The 20900-nt window shown below is 39.8% G+C and overlaps 1 long non-coding RNA gene across 1 annotated transcript; it reads right to left on the minus strand.

The window, feature by feature from the left end:
* Nucleotides 1-8524: 8524 nt before the first annotated feature.
* LOC139074366 (uncharacterized) lies at nt 8525-17637 on the minus strand. The gene is made up of 4 exons (XR_011523909.1): nt 16975-17637; nt 10997-11339; nt 9515-9588; nt 8525-8665 (listed from the first exon to the last, which is right to left on the minus strand). It is a non-coding gene; the product is annotated as an uncharacterized lncRNA (long non-coding RNA).
* Between the last annotated feature and the right edge of the window lie 3263 nt (nt 17638-20900).

The following is a 20900-nucleotide window of genomic DNA, read 5'->3' on the forward strand; positions in this document are numbered from 1 at the left end:
CATTACTTGTATATCATGTAATTTGGTCATAAAGATTCTCCACAATGTAACATCATTACAAACGAGACCCGTTGTCATATTTAAGAATTTTCTTTAGACTTTTCATTGTCTGATATTAATATTGCATCCTTTGTCCTTTTATTTTGCATTTTCTGACCTGTCTTTGCCTCTCCTTACCCTCACACACCCTGCTATATAGGGACTTTAGGAAATACAATTGAGATTTTGTCACCACACTGCTAAAATTCCCCCATGGCTGCTTATTGCCTCCCTGACAAATCTCAATGCCTCAGGGGGCATTCAGAGCCCTGGGCATCCAGGATCTTGCCTTTCTCCCACTTGGGTCTCTCACTTCTCACTCTGTGATAGAATCATAACAAAATGCTCTAAGTCCTCCAACAGAACCCGAGCCTTTGCCCACACTGATCCTCCTGCCTACAATGCATATGGCCACAGCATCTGCTCTTCTTTAAAAGCACCATCTAAGTGTCCTTGAAAAGCCTGCTTTTTCCGTTGTTTAACCGACTTCTCCCACCTTCGCTCTCTCAGGATGCTCTCTACACACCGCATTCAAGGGCAACGACAATATCTTGTTCATAAGGTTTTGCTAGTCTCTAGCATAGCACTGGCACATGGTGGGCACCTCATAAATACTGGCTGAGTAAGAGAATTAATTGTGTATGGTAGCTCATGTGGAATAGTAACTTAGGATGGCTTGGTAGGACAAAAATGTATGATTCTGCTCATGTATACTGTAACTGGCATTTAGTGATGAGGATTTTTAGGCTGGTTAATTTTAAAACAGTTTATGATGAGGATTTTTAGGCTGGTTAATTTTAAAACTGCAGATGAGAATCAGGCTCCGAGGAGTGGAATTTGCTTGCCCTTTGATCAGAGACAATTGCATTTGTGAAGGAAATCTCCACGCCTCCCTCTCTGCGCCAGGAGGAAGGGGGGATGGCCTTATCTCTGGAAACTCTTAATGGGGAAGGCAAGAACTTAAGTCGTTTACTGTCTGGCAACCTCATGTAACTGACCCCCCACCCCAAAATCCTCCTTTGTCTTTAGTTGAAGATAATATTTGAGCGGTGACTTCTGCCATTTACTCAATCCGGTTTGATTCTTATCTAAAAGTTGTGGGACCGCCCAATGGCCGGACCCTACCGGCACTGGTACCATTTTAACTTTTTTTCCTTTGTCTTGTAAAGAGATGACTCACATATCCATGCCTTAAATTTAGCCCTAACCCTCAACTCGGGGCAGCAGCAGGAGCTCTGACTGCCCGTGGGTCCTGTCCCCACGCACCAGCTCTGCCTGCCCATGGGTCCTGTCCCCATGCCAGCGGGGGCAGCAGAAGCAGCGGCAGCAGAAGCTCTGACTGCCCATGGGTCCTCTCCCCATGCTATTCTATACTATTCTCTAAATAAAAGAGCACTACTGCCAGATCTTGAGAGTCTAAAAAATCTTTCTTTCGACTCCTCGGCTCACCGACCCTGCATCATTTCTGATTTTCTGAATTCATATTTGTTGGATGAAAGTTGACTGGATGAACAGTGGTATGACCATCTGCCAAAGGCCAAATTTCCAGCCTGTGTGGAGTAGAGAGGACGAGCGGTGGCCTGTTTTCAGGCACACCTTCACCCATAGAACAAACTGTCATCTCCTTAAGCGATGAATGAAGTGATGGATAAAATCATTTGAATTTGGAACAAGAGCAAAATAAGACAAAGCAGCAATTGTAGGCAGTGTACTTACTTGGTATCAGTCCTAGAAGTCATATTAACACACTTCTTTTGCACAATCAAGTGAAAAATAATAACATTAAGTGTTACAGCCTGTGATGTGATTCCTCAGCTGAGTATCAGTTTTCCACAGCCTGGAAAAATCTGCCAGTCTCAGGATCCATAAGTGGGAGCCAGAATTCCTGGTGGGAGGGGAGCCCAATTTTTTCACTTGTTTGTCCTGGAGAAGAAACAATTTTATCGCCTCCTTATAACTCCTTTTCCCATTTCTTTCCTCAAGAACGGCTTGGTTTCTTTTCCTCTCCTCATTTTCTATCCTTCATTTCTAGGGCCCAGAGTACAGAATTTAGACAATTTACCTATCTGAATTGGAGAAACAAAGGTCTCTGTGACAGTAAACAAGTCATTTTTGTGTTTCTCAATGCAAAGGGGGGAGCACATTATTTATCACATAAAGAAAGTTTGATACAAATGCACAAAAATGAAGACTATCTAATTAGATTAAGATATTCTAGACCCAAAGAAATATTGCACTGATATTAAAGTTAGAGACAGTATTGATGAAGAGTTGATACAGCCATGGTAAAATCTTTATGCCATCACTTTAAGGGAAAAACTAGCATACAAAATTGTACTTACACATTGGTTAACAACTATGAGAGGAAACCTATGGCTCTGTGGCAGACAGGTGATCTTAGAGTGTGTGCATTCGTAAACATTTCCTCTGCTGGAGTCCCTCCCTCTATCTCCCGTCCCACGTGCACACATTTCTACTATGAGCTAATCCTTTTGGGAGGACCACCAACTAGGCCAGAGTCTTAGGGGTAGGCTTACGAAGAAAAGAAATTGAGAGAGAGAGTTAAATTTCTGCTCTACACCATTCACTTCTCTCTGATCCATCTTCTTCACAGAGGCTCTGTGGCTCTTACTCTTGTGAGGTTTTCTGTCTGGTACAGAAAGAGCTCTCAGGCCCTATTTTCCTTGCACCTCACACTCATGACTGACGGAAGCAGAGTCATATTATGTGTTCCCGACCATTCACATCCTAGACATTTAGATTTTATACCCAGGGCCCTTTTCCTTCTTATATTTTATAAATAGGAAAATTTATTTCTCTTTCTATTAAAAAAAAAAGTGGAGCTGGGCTGGTGGTATAGTGGTTAAGTTTGGCATACTCTGCTTTGGCAGCCTGGATTCATGGGTTCGGATCTCAGGCACGGCCCTACACCACTCATCAAGCCATGTTGGGGTGGCAACCCACATACAAAATAGAGGAAGGCTGGCACAGATGTTACCTCAGGGCCAATCTTCCTCAAGTAAAAAAGAGGAAAATTGGCAACAGGCATTAGCTCAGGGCCAATCTTCTTCACCAAAAAAAACAAAAAACAAAAAAGTTCATGAAATTTTTCCAAGAAAACAGAAAAGTTGCTAGAGGAGGCTAGACAGTGTGAAGAAGAGGGAAGAAACAGTGGAGAAAGGGCTGCCATGGGTAAATAAGATTCTGGTAAGAAACTGCCTTGAGAAAGTTTCATTCCGTGTGCTCTGATGAAATCATGCCCTCCCTCCCCCACCATTTTGCTGACATTTTAAGAGACTTAAAGATTTGCATTGTTCTCAATGCTCAGATGGTGAGACTGTTATATGCATTCTTTGCTCCACCAAGGAGAACAAGAAGGCCTAGATGTATTCAAGTAATATTTGAAGGGCTCCTTTTTGAGATTTAGTATCTAAGCAGCAAGGCTAGTTGTACCTCCAATTAAACTACCAATCATAACTAAGCTAGTAGTCACTCTCACCAAGAACACATATTTTTCACACAATCATTTGGCTTAACTGTGTCATATATAAAATGTTACTGGGTTTTGTTTTGTGACTTAATCTAAGAATCTTCCTATTAATGTGTTTTTTACATTTACAAATATTGACATAAGAGACATGTTTCCACCTAATATACACTATTTCATGTCAGTTTCTAACCTTATTTTTGTGTGTGTCTGTTTTAATTGGGCAATTTATGCTTGGAAATTCTACTGCCAGGAATTCATTCTATGCATATATTTGCATAAGAAAACATGATGCATACAATGATAATGTGTCATGAGCTTTTCAATTAATACAATTAAAACTTAACCACCTTCCTTAAAACTAAACAAAATTTATAGGCTTACGTATCCAAAAAGGACAGAGTCAGGGCAAAGTTCAGACAAGATTAGAGCAGCAGTTTATGATGTCACGGAGCCTGCAGCCCAAATTCTTGGCTCTGCTGTCTGTGGCGTTTTGGCTTCATCCTCAGGCTGATTCCCTGCTGTTAACAAAAATGTCTACATCGAGAACAGGGCTTGCATCCACATACTACCCCATAGTTGGGAAGAACAGTGTTTTTGTCTGAAGTTTCAGAACTACTGAGAATCAATCTGACTGAACCACGTTAGGTCACGTGTCCGCACTGAATGGATCACTGCCGTGGGAGTGGGGGATGACAGCCCAGAACCGGAGCTGGAGAAGGGGGTGGAGTCTGTTCCTCAGAACTACCGGGATACCCAAACAGAAGTCATAGATTGTTGGGAGAGGAACGCAGAAGCAACAAGTTTGTGGTGCAGTTCACTCCTCTGGCTATTCCTCATGCAAGTACATTTTTCTTCTGATACACACTTCCACCAAGGATCACAGCTCCATGATGTGCACTCAGCTTTTCCCAAAAGGAAGTCAAGTCAAACTCTCCTCCAATGAACACCGCATAAGAATATCACGGGAGCTTGGTCCAAACGGTGACACGTGCTCCTTGGTCAGACAGTTCATTTATTCGCAGTTCTATTCTCCAGGAAGATTTCCTTGGTCCGTTGTCTTCCAAAGCCACAGTGAGGATGAGAACTGGAGAAAATGCAGCTTCTAGGAGCTCCCTTACCATTTGGTACAAATTTGAAGGCCTGGATGGCAAGCCTGCAATTGCTTAATCCATAGGGAAATTCTCAGATCTTCCAATAAGGAATTAAAAAGTGGTTTTAATATAAAAATTCATTTAAAATTTTTCAATTTCTCTTTGGCTTCTCATTTTTTATTATGTTAGGCCATGTTGTCCAATATAGCTCCCAAAATGGTACATAATAAATTCAAATGATGAGAGAAAATTTTTTAATTCTACATTATCAACAGTAGAATTATGCTGCAGTGTTTGATGTAAACCTTCTTTCACTATCAAATTCCCAAGGAAAAATTTAAAAAGTTAAACCCCTTTGGGGCTGGTCTAGTGGCGTAGTGGTTAAATTTGTGTGCTTCGCTTCAGTAGCCCAGGGTTTGCGGGTTCGGATCTGGGCGTGGACAGACACTCTTCTCATTAAGCTATGCTATGGCAAGTGTCCCACATGCAACATAGAGGAAGATTGGCATGGATATTGGCTCATGACAATCTTCCTCAAGCAAAAAGAGTAAGATTGGCAGTAGATGTTGGCTCAGCACCAATCTTCCTCACCCTAAAAAAAAAAGAACAGTTAAACCCCTTTACCCTGGATGTTAAAAAAAAGTCCAAAAGTCACCTTACCACATTTTCTTATTTCACTAACTCACCCAGAGATGTCTCCCTCAGATTCTGTGTAACGTCGGGGATTTAGCAGCATTCCAACTTTTCTCAGCTCCACATTTACAAAATATAGAAAACAAGCCAAAAATAAGCCCCTTGAACAGTTTCCCCAAGGAAAATTAGGTTTCCAGAACCCCATAATTAACCTACAACTATAACATGTTTCCAAATACCAAGCAGTAACTCAGGAGGATCCGAAGGAAGGAGGGTAGATGGAGGAAAAGAAACCTTGCTTTTCATCCTCAAGGATGCCAATCAATTCCAGTTTTTGAAGATCAATGATGTGTGAATTTAAAACTAGTTAAAATTGAATTTGAGTATCTTTTCATGCTGTCTTCATGGTGGGGTGGTGAAGAAACCTGTGTGTGCACACTGATGTCTCTCTGAGAGAGCAGCCTTTGAGCAATTACAGTGCTGTATTAATCAGAGTTGTCCAGAGAAAAAGAACCAATACAATATAGAGATTAGATAGAGATAGAGATAGAGTCATGCATGACATAATGATGTTTTGGTCAATGACAGACCGCACATACAAATGGTGGTCCCATAAGATTAGTACTACATAGCTTGTGTGCATAGCAGGTTATACTACCTAGGTTTGTGCAAGTATACTCTATGATGTCTGCACAACAAAACTGCCTAACGATGCATTTCTCAGAATGTATCCTTGTTGTTAAGCAACGCATGACTGTACATATAAGAGATTTGTTATAGCGGTTAGCTCACGTGGTTATGGACACCAAGAAATCCCATGATCTGCTGCCTGCATGCTGGAGAACTGGAAAGCTGGTAGTGTAATTCAGTTCTAGTCCAAAGGCTTGAGAGTCAAGAGTGCCAATGTCTGAGAGCAGGATAAGACGGATGTCTCAGCTCAAGCAGGGAAAACCAATTCACCCTTCCTCTGCCTTTTTGTTCTATTCAGGCCCTCAACAGATTGAATGATGCCCAACCTCATCAGGGAGGGCCATCTTCTTTACCCAGTCAGCCGATTCAAATTCAAACATTATCTCTTCTGGAGACACCCTCACAGATACACCCAGGAATGCTTTACCATCTCTCTGGGCATCCCTTAGCCCAGTCAAGTTGACCCACGAAATTAACCATCACAGGTACTTTGCAAAGTTTAGAACTTTGGTGGCTTCTCTGTACCAAGTCACTCTGGAGGTACTTATGTCTCATTCAGCTTATTCAAAACCTCTTGATGTCTGTTTCCTCTCTGGTTTCTGTGTTCCTGTCGCCCTCATGCTGCATCGAATATGAGAACTCTCTGGGAATACAGTCCTTTGGCTGGAATCACTTAGGCCTACAAAACCAGCACCCAGGTGAAGGTTTTCCCTTGTCCTCACTCTAATTTCAGGCAAAGAATCTCTCAGAGAAATTCTGACTAAAGCTTCTATCTATACCTGTGAAGCTAGAACCCCCAAGAGTCTAAAGACGGCCATTTCCTCTGCCAAAGAGCTCCATTCTAGAACCTAGCTTTTCCTCCGCTTTTAAATCCACAGGCCTTCAGTGTGGCACTTCACACATAAATACTATGGTACCTCAAAGTAGCAGAAATATTTCTTTTCTCTGCAGCATTTTTTTTCTACAGGAATCACACATGACGCTAATATTCTATTTCCTTCTGTAGGTTTCCTACTCTCTGAAAGACTCAGTGGAGCTACTAAGAATTCATCTGCTTCTTAAATTGGCCCATTCCCTTATCTATTGATGAAAAGTTGATGTTGTTCATTGATTAGAGTATATTCTATTTTCCTTTTCCTTGTTTGTGACCTGGGCATTTTGTTCTCCTAACGTACTCCCTACATTGAGTCTTCAAGACTCTCAATGTCCCAGAAGCATCCACCATTCAAACAAGGCTTGTTCACCTCGTCACCCAGTATTATATGAACCACCTAAGAGATATAATTCCATTTTATCAACTTCTAACCGAGAATGAACTCAGTTGATTGTTGACTTGCAGCCACCCAATCAAGGCTGCAACAGACATCTCAGTCTCCCCAAATGCTGGCTTTTACTTATTTTTTAAAGTTTCTAGTCTCTGGATACATATTTTGGGGGAATTGAGGGACTACTAAATAACACCTCTTTCTTCTCACCTCAGCTAATACTCAGATGAAAACCAAAATATCACTTTATTCCTGATAAGCTGAAAGGAAAGCATTCCTTCAGTTCGAGACCAAATGCAATTAAATCGATGTTCCCAAACAGTCACTGGCAGAGCTGGGCCACCCTAGGCCTCTCCCCTAAGATGAGGCACCTCCCACCCCAGAAGGGGAAGAGCAGAGTAGACTTACTGCTTTCCAGTGGGCAGACTGGCTCCAGAAAGAGAGAAGAAACTCAGAGGAGCTGAGCTGTCCAAACCCAACGCCTAGTTCCAAACTCTGTGATTATGTTCATCCCTCCTTCCCTGAAAAGGAGCAGGTGAAGGAGTAGGGAGAAGGTGTGTTTCTCTATGGGAAGTTCCCCCATAGGAAACGTGAAGCCAGAGAAAGGAAGTTCCCTCCTAACTGTGGAGACATCTGGGGAAGGAGAAAAGGGGAGGAGGTGGAAGCTTCAGAGAGGCCTCTGACATTTCATTTCTGAGGGGGGAAAGGGTGAATCTAAATAAATACAGAAGACAAATCCTGAAAATGCTTGAATCTCTTGGGCAAATATGCACATATCAGTTTTATTATTTTTATATTTTATCTATATTTCCAAAATTTTACAATTAATATGTAAATGTTAAAAATTATTCTCAAACACTTATCATCCTACCATTGTATAAAGCAGAGAGCTGATCTTTTCAGAAGCAATACAAGAAAAAAAAGTCTCAAAAAAGAGAGCTGTAAGTACCCTATGAAGCACAGATCTGTTTAATTACTGTTTAAGGTACCGTTTTTACACAACTATACAGCTCATTAGAGCCCCTGAGTGGCATATATATATATGTGAAATTGATATATATATGAACTATATAGATATAAAAAATATTATATTTAAATATAATATATTATATATATTATATACATTACATATATAATATATAAATTATATGTATAATATATTATATATACTATATTATTTAATATAAACATATAATATATATGTATGTATATATGTATTATATATTTATATTAAATAATATATTATTTATTATATATGATTATATATATTAAATATATATTATATTTAAATATATAAGTATAAAAAATATATATACTTTTTGCTTAATCTTCTTTCTTCTTCTCTTCTCTCTGTGTTTCAATGCAGCCCCTCAAACAATATTGAGTACTCTTTTCACAACGAGATGTCATGCAGATAAGATGAATCATTGAGGGCGGGAGTGCTCCTGCTTCCAGAACTGAAGGGAAGGAAAGTTTCCAGCCTAAGAGATACTTTATATTAACCAAGCAGTAGATTTCCTCTCAAACAAATTGAAAGTAACTGGAAGATAAATCTCATAAAAACATATCAAGTTTCCATTTCCCAATAGTTATACACCACCATGTATTCCTTTCCCTCCTCACCCCACGTTTAGGTACCATGAACGTTTTTTGTAAACTTGGGAGACAAAGAAGTCTCTGACTCATGCAGTGACCAGTAGGTGACATTCTACTGTGACCTCCAAGGTTAGCACTAGTGGCAGAGCTGCTGCTGGCTTGGAACATTTATTCTTTTGCTTCTCTTTTTTTTGTGTGAGGAAGATTGGCCCTGAGCTAACATCTGTTGCCAGTCTTCCTCATTTTGCTTGAGGAAGATTGTCTCTGAGCTAACATATGTGCCTATCTTCCTCTATTTTATGTGGGATGCCGCCACAGCGTGGCTTGACAAGTGGTGCTAGGTCCGTGCCCAGGATCCAAGCCTGTGAACCCTGGGCCACCGAAGCAGAGCATGTGAACTTAACCACTATGCCACTGGGCTGGCCCCCGATTTATTCTTATTTTTATTTTTAAGGGCAGAAGCAAAGGAAGTCCCCACATCCACTCATGGAAAATAAAAATTGCAATTTCCACTGCAGCCGCCAGAAGCCACGGCAGAGAGGCTACTGTGTGGGCAAGTCCTGTTCTGGAGCTTAAGGTCACTGACCTCAGCATTGCCACAAGTGGAACTTATCTGCCCCTGGAGCTCAGGGTCAGTCTGGGCTCAGAGAGTCACGCACGTCTAACCCTGCAGATAAGATGCCTGGGCACTTTCCCTCAAGAAGCCTCACCATTTACTTCCTCAAACACAAAATATTTGGTCTCGAGCAAGTCCCTTCACTTCTCAGTGTCTTCCTCTGTTTGTCTGCAAAATAGGGAGAGTTACACATATAATAGCACCAGATGCTAATAGGATGAGAAGAAATATGTCAAACACTTAGAACAGTGACTTGGCACAGTGCCATTTCATTAGTACGCATGCATTTCCTTTTCCTCATCTTCTATTTCTCCCTGCCTTGCTTTGCTGGACAATAAAGCTAGTATACCCTTCCAGAGCCTGTTTCCTTTATTTTCTCCAGAGAACCCATTCTCCCCCTTCCCCCACACCACCACACAATCACACACAGGTCCACCCAAGTGACTTTCTGGTACCAGTCCTGCTAGACCAAACAGAAAGAAAAGCACTAGAAGGTGGAAATTTTACATCTTAATTCTTCATACCTTAGATAATGCTAAATGTTCCACCTTCCTTCTGACGGGTGCACTTTCAACGCATACACAATACCACCACATATGAGCATGCAGGGGGAACACAGCACAGATCTAAGAGACGACATTCACTTTTGCAACCATCATGAATTTCTGCACTTTTTACAATCGTCCAGCAGATGACAGCAAAGGATCCTCAGGAAGGGCAGCTTTTTCTAATTAAGCCTCAGAAGGCATTGTAAAATCTGAAGTTAAAGTGTCCATCTGGACATAACAGGACTTACGTGGGCAGGAGACTGCTCAGTTCCATCTGAGGCCAAGAGACAATAGATAACACAGTGTCATTGCAAGGGTAGGGCGGTGGGAGGGAACAGGAACAGGCAAGGAACAGGTCATTTTTAGATTAGAATCTAGACCAACAGAAGATTTTTTTTTCGGGGAAGGAGTATTTTATTATCAGTATATTTAGAATTGCTTACACGTGGATGATAAAAGGCAGATGGCAGTTCTGCTATTGTTTTAAAAGTTTCTACAGACAATGCTTCCCCTATTGCCTGCACCTGGAGGGACTGCCCCTGTTCTTGATTTGCCATGGAGTTGACAATTGCTTTCAGTTTACAAAATGAAATGCCATTCACCCAAGCAGAAATTACAAGAGAGTTAGCCAAAAACGGTTCTCTCAACTAGCCTATAAAAGAAGTTTAAAGACTAAGTTGGAACCCAGAGAATTTTGCTAGAAACAGAATATTCCTTGAGAGCTTTATTGGAGAATTCCATTGGAAGAAAACTGTTGACGTTCTGTGGGGTTTTCTCCTTCCTCCCTCTGTCGGAGAAGGAAGGAAGATCTTTCCCCTCGTCTCTAAGCTCAGAGACAGAGGCTAGAATGGGACCATGTGGGGAGCTTAATGTAGATCTTCACAGTTTGGGGAAGATGGTAGACTTTAGTCTAACACGCTCTGAGGAACCGAAAGCCTAAGGCTGGGGCTTTCGACTCTGATGGCCAGCGTATTTACCTATTGCTGCATAGCAAATTGCCACAACCTTAGAGGTTTAAAATAACTTACCTTTATTATCTCACAGTTTCAATGGGTCAGGACTCTGGATATGGCTTAATGGGGTTCTTTGCTTCATGGTCTCACAAGGCTGCAGTCAAGGTGTTGGCAGGGTTTGGTCTCATCCGAGGCTTGGCTGAAGAAGGATCCACTTTCAAGTCTCCACTGTTGGTGACAAAATCCAATTCTTTGCAGTTATGGGACAAAGAGCCCCATTTTCCTGCTGGGTGTTGGCTGGAGGTCTTTGTAGGCTGTTGGCCAGAGTTAGCTGGCCTGTCGGCTATAAGCAGGCTGTTCCTAAAGGCTGCTTGCAGTTCCTTGCCACATGGAGCTCCCCAACATAGCTGCTTGGTCCCTCAAAACCAGCAAGGGAGAGAGAGAGAGAGACACCAGTAAGACAGATGCTACAGTCTTCTGCAATATAATCGTGGAATCACATACACATAATCACATACACTTGTCACTCTTGCCATATTCTATTCATTCAAAGCAAGCCACAGCTCTTGCCTATACTCAAGGGGAAGCAATAACAAATGGGCATGAACACCAGGAGGCAGGAATCATGAGACAGATACGAAGTCTGTCTGCCATAGCTACGCAAGAGTAGGTTGGATTGGGATGACCTGTCCTTCTACAGGTAAACCATGTGGAAGAGATTCCATGGGTGGTCTTAGAGCTTGCTCCAAAAGGACATCAGGAGGGAGCAAGCAGACCTTGAAGAGAATGAGGCTGGAGATTTTCTGATGGACACCCAGGGATGGGACCTAGGAGGAATCCTGAGCAACCAGCTGAATAAGTGCATTAAAATACTGAGAGAACCACAGCCAATGAATCCCAGTGATGGAGCCGCAAAACACTCAACCCCTACCAGCCTGACATCAAGTTGGGAAAGTACCAGTCAAGGAAGACATTTTCTAGTCCTCAACTCTTCTCATTCCTGCCCTTGATTCTGCAAGGATCAGAAATCCCTCTTAGTGAGCTAGGGAAGATGGCTAGAAAAAGACAGCACACTTTCCTGCCTCCCATGATAGGCATCCTGTCTAAGGCAGACCCAAACTGATGGAAGGAAGAAGTTTTCACTATAAATGACAGTTGAGTTTTGATTCTTACACAAGACTGAACATTATAATTACTGAAACGATCAGAGAATCCTCACTCACTGACAGTAACTTACCTTAGATTTTAAATAAGAAGCTGAAGAGAACTAGCCCCACTGAGGATGTTTGGAAAGGACAGTTGTGGGAAAAGAAAGAGGTAGGTTTCTTCGAGTTTTATGAGTCCCACTTATTCAAGTACAAGTTACAAAGATTTTGAAAACCCAAATAGAAAAAGTACTATATTATTTTTGTGTTCTCCATATCGCATATACTCAAGCTTTAGGAATTGAGCTATTAAATTTCTTAACACTGTGTGGTGCTCCTTAAAGAAGAATTGGGATTTTTTCAAGTGCTCAATCTTAGAAAAAGTGCACTATCCCCAAATTCTATAATTAAAAAACCATAACTGTAAACCAGTTGTAATATTATTTGCTTAATTAACTCACTTTTTCTACTTAAATAAATGAATTTAAAAATAAAAAATGTCATCGCTGTACATTTTTTGTGGAGTATTATTTGTGATAGTAAAAGGTAACCGCAAATAAATGTAATTTAATGTAAAAAATCATTACATTTTAAAACAAATAATTAAGAAATATCTCTAACAATAAATCTAGTTGATTCTTTAATGACAAGAATTAATGTGATTATTATTGGTTAAGTGCTGAAGGGACTTTCTCTGAATACCACTTACTTAAAATGAAGATGACTTTCATATCAATAAGGTAATTGTCACTTTTAAAAATTTAACCAATATTAAGAATCTCAAATCACAGGTGTATTGAATCAGAAGGTTCATAAAATTTTAATCCCATTATCTGAAATTTTGACACGTCAAAGAGTAAAATAAATAACACTTGAGCTTACAAAAAATGAATCAATAAATAAAGCCGAGTTTATGTGTTTATTTATGTACCTAGTGAGGAAACAACCCAGAGAGGAAATTCATTAAGTATTCACTGAGTGGGGAAAGTCAGGGGTTTTCCAACTGGTAAGCAAGACATTTCATACTGGTTATGTAAACTGAAAACTAACCCTCTGCATGGGAAAAAATGAGTTGTTTAAAACAAGTCCTGCTATTCAAATTTTATAATTATTTACCAGCTTCAGTGGGTTGAAAAGGTTGTAATGAGACACAACACTCAGTTTTGATTAATTTCCTACCAATATTTACCTTTTACACTCAAAATTAATTGCTATCCAAAATCATAGCAAAAAATTAATGAACAAATTTTGGTCTTTAAAATGCCGTTAAAATTTAATATAGGTGTGTGTGTGTTTAAAAATAAAATATAAAACTCTTCCAAATGCATTTTAATAACATCTGCAATGTGCTGGTAAAATGGCTCCATATCCATTCACTGCTACTATCTAGGGTTTAAGAAAATACTTTAGAAGAAATCTTATCAAGTGTTAAATGTATCATTTCATAATTTTGCAAATATTTTCGCTAAATCTTCAAATGAAATATGCAAAGAATCCTGCTGCCCAAGATGAAGACACACCTCAATAGAAATTATCTTGCAAATTCAACACTAATTATAAATAGATAAGTTGCCTCTTCATTAACCTGTCTCCCTATCATTCTTGCAAAAGGGAGGTGACTTTATTCAGGATTGGTACAGTGCACAGCTGAGAGACAATATTTTCCAGCCTTCATGGTGGATAGAAATGGCAATGCGATATGGTTCTGGCCGAGGAGACCTAAGAAGAATTTTGCAAGAGTTTCTTGAGAATGTGTCAATTTCTTATTTAGGTGCTTCACCTCCCCTTCATATCTTTCTTCTTCTTCCTACAGGGAAGGAGGATGGAAAGCCTATAATGCAGCATCCAGCTACCATACAGTTCCCATGAGGATGAAAGCCCACATTATGGATAGCTGAGCAAAAAGACTGACGGAGTTCAAAACATTGATGATATCATGTATCTTCTTCATTAGTTCTAGACAGCCTCTCCAGACTTCTTGGATAAGCCTAATTTCCTAAGCTTTGGTATTCAGGGATTATTGGCATTGAATTAAATTCAATGTCTGACAGACTAATATAAGCATTTCTAGAAAGAATAAAAATAGTTTTTACAAGCGAGCCAATAAACCTCAAGATATCCTAATGTGAAAAGTGAGGTTCAAAATGTTTCTTCACTATGAATTACCTCTATATCTCTTCCCACACTTTTGGAGGCACCATTGTTTAATGTTATAGTTGGAATGGCTTTAGAAAGCCTCTGGTTTTGTTCATTCCTAGCATTTAATGGATGGAGAAGCTGGGCTACAGAGTTATGATTTTGATACAGAGTTCCTAATTCCACGACCAGTGCTGTTTCTTACATGTTGTGTTGACTACAGAGGTCCATGTCACCTATTCTCTTCCACTTATTGTTTATGCTCTACAGAACTATTAATATCTCAGGGAAGCAAGGTTAGTTAATAATGGAACATGTGTCAGTAACTCAAAAATGGGCTCATTCTCGAAGACAAGAGTGACAGCATTACACTAGTTTGGATTCTTAGAGTCTCATAAATGCTTTTACCGATAATTGCATCAAAATATCTTACAGTGACTCTGGACGTAAGTGGATCACAGGTGTAGATGATTATCTTCAAATGCAATTGTTGGAGAGACCACAGATTTAGCTAGTAAATTGCCTGTGCTAGGGATAGGGACATCCCAGTTTGTTTTTCGTGAAGCTTTCATGTATGGAAAATGCAATGGGTTTAGAGTATGAAGAACAGGATTCAGTTTCTAGCTTGTACAATTACTAGCTGTGTGAATAATCACACGAAAATTTTGGCAACAATATTATTTGTGTTGTATTTTGTTGGGGGTGGGGATTGCTTGCATATATATTTGTGTCAGTATTTTTTACGTCTTTTTGGTTCTGCTGGTCTCTGTGTGTCTACCTATGTCTATACTGCTCACATCAGCCCAGGTAGATTCTTTAGCCATCGACTAGACATTGGCTTCCCGTTTGTTCACTGCACGTACGAAAATGTAGAGTAATCATGTGTGTGACTTTGTCATGCTTCCAGAACTTCTGGTTCAAAATAAACAGATCTTCCTCGACATGAACGGAGAATCCACCCAGTGTCACCAGAATGATCTCGTGAAGATATGTGGGTAGGAGACACTCTCCTGTGCTGTGGATAGTGAGATGACCTACAAAGAATTAAAGAAATAAAACTACTAATCGAATAATGTTGTGCTTTTTTTTCTCCTTAGTGGTATAAGAGTTATACCCAGAGGAATAAACAAATGTAAGGAAAGGAAAAGGAATTTTTACCTACTTCTAGAGGGAAAGGAACATGATTATAAAGGCTCTCAAATTTAAAGGAGTTCTATTTGATTTCTGGAGACTTCAAAGAGCTTGTACAAATTTATAATAATAGGTATTAGGGACTCAGGAAAGAGGAAAAAAACAAAGTGTGCAGAAAGGAACAATGCCGTTTTAGTTAAGGGAAGTAGATAGTGATCTGGTGAAGATAAGAAACAAAGAAACACTCATTGGTATCAGGCCAGTTTTAAGAAATCCTTTTGTGTTAAGCCCCTTTTTAACAGATGTTAACAACAGAAGTTTATAACAGCGTTAATAGTACTTGGTTTGAAAAAAAAACCTATGTGCCAGATTGACTTAACTCTCCTAATTATGGCAAATTCTTGGAACAGATTGCTTAGTTCAATTGAGTTTTAAAGACAGTGGTCTGTCCTCTTCCCAAATTATCACAGAATAAAAAACCACCGGGGCCTGTCAGTATTTTTATGTTTAAAGAGTTCAATGATGTTAGTAAGGATTGGGAATCGATTTAATTGAAGCCTCCTAAGATTCCTTACATATCTTCTAAGTCAGATAAATGATCCCTCTTCACTCTAAACATTTTAAATTATGCAAATGTAAGCAATCGTGTTAAACTAAATTGGATTGTAATGACTAAAGCCTTAATCAGAATGGACTCTTTTACATTTAGACAAGTACTAGAAATTGTGTGTATGTGCCTTTACTCCACTTTCACTAGTTAATTAAATTTTGAGTGGTCATTTTTCTCTGACAAGTTTTTAATATTGAGTTCTTTAGCACTAATTTAAAATGTAATTACAAGGGCCTTACTTTAAGAGAGTAGTCTTATATTAAACACAAGGAATTAATGAGTAATCTTGATTAACATGAGCATTTTTAAGGAAATTAAAATTCACAGACACAAAGAAAGCAAAAGCCACCATACTACAGTTTTTGTGCCTATATTCAACATTTTTGTTCCTCACAGCATTCTAATTAGAGGGTAAAATCAATATAGAAAAACCATTGTCATATGCTTGATAAAATGTCTCATAATTTAGAAGCAAAATGCAATGTTCTAAATAATACTATCTAAATATATTTAATATTAATGTGTATGTATAAGATATGTTAAAATTAACGTATTTTTACAAGAAGATTATTGAGAAAACAGAGAGGATAGATCTGGTAATCCAGATGGCAAAGATTTGCCTCACCTGATGCAAACTGCAACCAAGTTTTCATGAAAAAAATCTTTATTTTTATGATTGCATAAATGAGATCCAGATTGTTAACTGCTAATTTTTCAAACGGAGGTGAACTGTAAACAGACAAACCACAATTGCTCAATAATGTGCATAGATTCCCTGCAGTCTTCTTTGTTCTTATTTTCAGACCACAAGTCATGAAACGCTTCTATATAAAGGATAGCATGAAATAAAGCCTTTTAGTTTTAGTAAATATACTTTGCCTTTCCATCTGAAAATGCAGAAAAACCTGCAGCATGACCTGGTGAGAAAAGTTGAGTCCTCATTTTAAACAGCATTAGTATTATAATTTCACCATCCCTGTGGTCAGACTCCCAGTTTCAGCTTAAGTATGCTGGCAATCTTTGATACTCACTGCAGCATCCCTGTCTTCACCTACGTCTTCACCTCCAGGTTATTCCTCCTCTTCTTCTTCCAGCCATTTTATAAGTGGTTCACTTTGACAGCAATTTGTTTAGTAGTTCTCTTGAGCCCTAACTTCTTAGATACCTTTCCCAAAGAGCTGATGATAACCTCTTCTTCCAAAAGCCCTGTGACCTGTTTCTCCTTCAAAATACTTAGAATGTTAAAGACAGTCTGACCTTGAAGAATTGCTACTATATACTTCCAAACCTGAAGGAACTCCTGAGCCTTTTGTCATTACTGTGTCAAACTGTAGAAAATAGCATTGGTATTTCTTAATTTCCTCTCTAATCTTATCATTTAAAAAACAAAAAACAAACTCTTGTCAAAACAAGAGAACCCGTCATGGCTTTTATACCCAGTTTTTCTGCTCCTGCAACAATTTCCTTGTCAAAAGAATCTAAAAACCCTCTTCCTTTTTTCTTATAAAAAAATAAAGCAAGGTATTGATCCGCTCTTCAGCTGTCCTTTCAGCACCATCAGTTGTCAAAATGTTTGTATGATCATCAATTTCCTCCTTGGAGCTGCCTCGGCTCTGTCATCCTTCTCATGGTCCTTCTCCTCATGTTCCTTGTGCATGACAACTGGCTGCCTTCTGAAATGGCAGTGTTGTCTCGCAGCTGGATACAGAGCAGTTCTCTTTGTCTTTGCCGTGTCTAGTTTCTTTTCCTCTTCTTTTTCTCCCGTGCCACTGTCACCAAATACACAGAGTTTACAATTTGTGTCAGGCGTGCTTCCATAACTACGGGACTTCCAAGCATTGCCTGTGGTTTCCAGCTTGGGAATGACATCCAAAACAGCTTCAGGATTCTCACACTGGGCCAGAGAACAAATTTTTCAATAAATCCGTCAACATATGTCCAATCCTATTCACCTCATGAGATCTATTTAAATGACGTTCTTAACATCAACTCTGTTCTATTGGTCTCTTCCTCTCTTTGCACCATCTTGTCACTAGTCTTATTACTAAGGCTGTATAGTCTCTCTTAACTACTCTTTTATTTTAGTGTAATGTAAGCCACACAAAGGCAGATGATTTTGGCTGTTTTGTTCATTGATGCACCCTATCTTAGTTAGCTTGGGCTGCTATAACAAAATACCATAGACTGGGTAGCTTAAACAACAGATATTAATTCCTCACAGTTATGGAGGCTGAGAAGTCCAAGGTCAAGGTGCCAGCAGATTTCATGTCTGATGAGAGCTCTCTTCCTAGTTAGCAGAAGGCCACCTTCTTGCTGTGTCCTCACAGGGCTGAGAGAGAGTGCTCTGGTCTCTTCCTCTTCTTGTAAGGACATGAATCCCTTCATGAGGACCCCACCCTCATGACCTCATCTAAACCTACCCCACCTCCAAATACCATCACATTAGTGGTTAAGATTTCAACATATAAGTTTTAGGGGACATAAAAATTTAGTCCATAACATGTCCCCTAGATCACAGCCTGGCACAGAAGAGGCACTCCAAAAAATGTCTGAATGAAAAGTGATGCCCATTATTTTTCCAAATGTAATTTTTTTAAAGGAAGACTGTCCCCCTACACCTCTTCAGAAAGGGGATTTCTGTAAAGTTCCTTGAGGCATGGCAGATCTGCTGAGAATGAGGTGAAAAGAGACTCCACCTTGTGCATCTTCCCACCCCCCCATACTGTTATGTCTGTCCTCAAGTTACGCCAAAGGTACAGAATCTCAGCCTCATCAACATCTGAGACAATCTCATTCTTTTCCTCCTTTCATCACCACTGAATGGTCAGTCCCAACAGCTGTGTTTTATTCAGACATCAAAGGACCTATCAAATAACCGTTTGCTTACACTTCACTTCAAAGGAAGGGTTTCACAATAGTTTTGGGTTCAGCTGTTCAAGTCAAGAGGATCAGTATAGTAAGTTCCAGCAGTAATAGTACAGCAGAGTAGTTAGAGCACGGTTCCTGAAGTCTAATTACCTGGATTCAAATTTAGACTCCACCAACCACCAGATGTGTGACCTGAGGTAAGTTACTTAACCTCTCTTTCACTTAGGTTATCAGTCTGGAGACAGAAACCTCCTGTTATTTCAACAGAGAGCACTTATAAAGAAGCATTAACTGTGCAATAAGAACTGAAAAGAAATCATAGAGATTAAAAATTGCATGTATCAGCCACTAGTAACTCCCTGAGTAACCTTTGGGCTTCAGTTTCTCCACCTGTAAAATGTGAGACTCGGAAAAGGATCCCTTAGCTTTCATTCTGCTGTCATGATGTGAGATTCTATGAAGCAGGGGGGAAAAAACTCATGCGTGGAGTCAATAACCAAAGTCAAACACCAAAGAGGACAGTGAACTGTGCTCTGGGGAATCTTTCCCAGACGGTCAGACCCTGCATTCTCTAGTTCTGGAGAAAAAAATCTCAGCCACTTCTGTTTAAGGTCAGTAGAGATCTGAGATGCACTTCCACTTTGGCTAGCTCCACAATCTGCTTGGGGTTGGGCAGTAGGAAATTGAGAAATCCCTGGACTGTGCCCTTGAAGCAGGTTTAGCAGCATGAGTCACTTGCCAGTCTAGAGCATCGGGACCCTTTGAAAGAGGCTGAGGATATCCCAATCAATGCACAAGAGGGTGGATTTAGATTAAATGTAGAAAAATTACACATAGAGACCAGAGATCAGTCTAGAGATAAAGTCCACTTTTCTATAAAGGATGTAGGAGAAGATGTTGGACAAGAAATACACTTTTCTGAATGTTAATATATATATGTCAGACTCTATGCTGGGCACTTTAAATATGACATATACTTGAATTTGTATGTGGCTTCATCCTCTCAAAAACTCTGAAGGCCTTTTTAGCACCATTTTATATATGAGAAAACTGACTAGGTATTTAACTGATTTTCCCACAAATTCTTTCTCAGACTCAGAAGAGATGTTATTGCAAATTCCTCTCAAATTCCTTCTCAGGCTTCTCAAATGACCAAGATGCTTCTTTGGCAATTTTTTCAAAGCAGGTCACAGATCCAGTGGAAGTTCTGGACCATGAGGATTTTCTTAAATGAAGATGATGTTGGTCATGGGGCTGAAGACGACGACAAAATGACAGACTGTTGCTCTGCTGCAAGCCTGGACCTAGCTGCCAAGATGCTTGGATTCCAGTCCTACTTCTTCCACAGACTTGACGTGTGGTCTGTGGTAGGTTCCTTCAGCGATACACCTCATTTGGAGAAGAAAAGGATCAGACTAAAATTCTCTCCAAGTATTTTGAGTTTCTTCAACCACTTTGGCTTAGATTTGCTCCTTTTTCAGGGGACAGCTTTGCCAGCCTTCAGGAAATTGTGAAAGTACAGAGCATGTCATGCTGCCAGATACTGCGACAGGCTGCCCTTTTCAGAGTCATCCTAACCCCTCCTTGCTCAGCCTTTCTGAGCAAACGCTCTTCTCCAAACAGCTTTAAAAGGAATGTGAAAGTGGCACCAATATCCCCATACGTCTCAGAATATGAGCTTGTTTGCAGCCCTGATGTCTCTGCCTCTGACTCCAATCCACTGGCATCTTTCCCAAGATGTGCCTGGACTTCCATGAGCATGAAGTTAGGAAGATATAAAGCCAGAGACAGAGAAGAGGCACCCAAAAGGAGTAACAATTAGACAGTGGGTCCCCATAGTGTGCTTTCAGTTTGCCAAGAGATTGGGAAATGGGAAAATAAATAAACTCTCCCAATTCAGAATTAACATCATTATCACTAGTTATTGAGTGCTTACTTTTTTTCTGTAAGCTCTTTACAGCCTTTCTCTTTAATTCTCCCAACAGCCTTATTGTGGAATTATTATTACCCATCCTCATTTAGTAGATGAGAAAACTCTACTAATAGGAGAGGAACTAGTTGACTTACCTACAGGAATGGGGGAAATGAA

The sequence above is a fragment of the Equus przewalskii genome, chromosome 11 (genome assembly GCF_037783145.1).
Source record: "Equus przewalskii isolate Varuska chromosome 11, EquPr2, whole genome shotgun sequence".
Taxonomy (NCBI): Eukaryota; Metazoa; Chordata; class Mammalia; order Perissodactyla; family Equidae; genus Equus; species Equus przewalskii.